The 1,980-nt window shown below is 37.9% G+C and overlaps 1 non-coding gene across 1 annotated transcript; it reads right to left on the bottom strand.

Annotated features, from left to right (window-relative positions):
* Positions 1 to 1,654: 1,654 nt before the first annotated feature.
* On the bottom strand, positions 1,655 to 1,761 carry LOC121217503 (small nucleolar RNA R71). Its single transcript, XR_005913588.1, has one exon. It is a non-coding gene; the product is annotated as a small nucleolar RNA R71 (small nucleolar RNA).
* Between the last annotated feature and the right edge of the window lie 219 nt (positions 1,762 to 1,980).

Raw genomic sequence — 1,980 nt, 5'->3', positions numbered from 1 at the left:
AATTAAAGCATTAGGAGCATTGAATTCACCAATTCTAATAGGAAATCATCCATAAAATGCATTAAGCATGGGGTAAAAATATGTATAATTTACGGTAATCATTCAACTTGTTCCATAGAGATCCCTAAGTTATGTTATTATCCTTATTCAAGATTAACAACGTCTAATCCCTAGATTGAATAATTGAGACTTTTCTCTAATTAACACTCTAGGGTTGCATTAACTCGATCTATGGATCCCCTTATTAGGTTTCACCCTAATCCGGCAAAATCTTATCACCCTATGTCTAGGTGCGTAATCAACTCTGCTGAATTATGACAAATGTACTCTTAGACAGGGTCTATTCCTCCTCTGAATAAGAGCTTATCTTGAATTAATATCCTGAAATGTCAAAACAAGAATTAAGAACACATAATTAAGAACAAGTTAAATATTTATCATACGATTCAGAAAATAATAACAAGATTCATCTTAGGTTTCATTCCCCTTAGGTATTTAGGGGTTTTAGTTCATAACTAAATAAGAACACATCTCAGAAGAATAAAGAATACAAAACATAAAGAAAACCCAAAACTCCTAAAGGGAAATTGAGGAGAGATCTTTAATCTTGATGATGAGTCCGGCTTCTGAAATGGATCAATCGGCTTCCTTAGAGTAATTCCTTACTCTCTATTCTCCGTGTGTGTTTTCTTCCTTCTTTAAGGTGTATTTATAGGCTTTGGCATGCCTGGGAGCCCTCAAAATTAGCCTTTTCTGAATTGGACTCAACTTGGGCTCGGTAAGGACACGCCCGTGGCACACACCCGTGTTCAATTACTTCAGGCCGTGTTTAAGCCTGTCGAATAGACACGGCCATGTGGTCTGCCTGTGTGAGGAGGTCTAGGTCGTGTTGATTTCATACTTTGGCCCATTTTCTCTGTTTTTGGTCCGTTTTTCATCTCTTTCGCTCTCCTATGCTTTCCTAAGTATAACACATGAAATTAAAGCATTAGGAGCATCGAATTCACTAATTCTAATGGGAAATCATCCATAAAATGCATTAAAGATGGGGTAAAAATATGTATAATTTACGGTTTATCATATGACTAGAAGAAACCCGTCGGGACCATTACTGTTTGATAGTGAGATCAATCGCACAGTTCGCAGAAACTGAAGAGAAATAAGGCAAAGCTTACAATACACAGAGGAAGAGCAAGAGGACGATACTTCAACCATAACAGAGGAGATGGCTGAAAACCAAGAAAATCTGCTACCTCCTGCAATTGCTGCTAATCAGAATCCTGCTCCACGTACTATGTATGATTTTGCTAAACCTTTTTTAATAGGAACTGAATCGAGCATAGTTAGGCCTGCTGTTGCTGCAAATAATTTTGAACTGAAACCTAACACCATTCAAATGATCCAACAGTTTGTTCAGTTTGATGGTTTGCAGGACGAGGATCCCAACGCTCACTTGGAAAATTTTTTAGAGTTTTGCAGCACTTTTAAAATCAATGGCATTTCTGATGATGCCATTCACCTTCGGTTGTTTCCCTTTTCGTTGAGGAATAAGGCTAAACAATGGTTGAACTCGTTACCACGAGGGTCAATCACTACTTGGGAACAAATGACTAAAAAGTTTTTATTAAAATATTTTCTGCCTGCTAAAACAGCCAAATTACGTAATGATATCTCCTCTTTTGTGTAGATGGATTTAGAAACACTCTACGATGCATGGGAGAGATACAAGGATCTATTGAGAAGGTGCCCTCACCATGGGTTACCACTCTGGCTACAGGTTTAAACGTTTCACAATGGCCTGAATCCTTCGACTCGACAGATGATCGACGCAGCCACTAGTAGAACTATCAATAATAAGACACTTGAAGATGCTTATGAATTTATAGAAGAGATGTCACTGAATAATTATCAGTGGCAAGTCATAAGGACAAAGCCAACGAAAATAGCCGGTGTTTTTAACGTCGATTCGATCACACGCTT

The sequence above is a fragment of the Gossypium hirsutum genome, chromosome A02 (genome assembly GCF_007990345.1).
Source record: "Gossypium hirsutum isolate 1008001.06 chromosome A02, Gossypium_hirsutum_v2.1, whole genome shotgun sequence".
Classification (NCBI taxonomy): Eukaryota; Viridiplantae; Streptophyta; class Magnoliopsida; order Malvales; family Malvaceae; genus Gossypium; species Gossypium hirsutum.
This window is presented reverse-complemented; position numbering and strand designations above follow the sequence as displayed.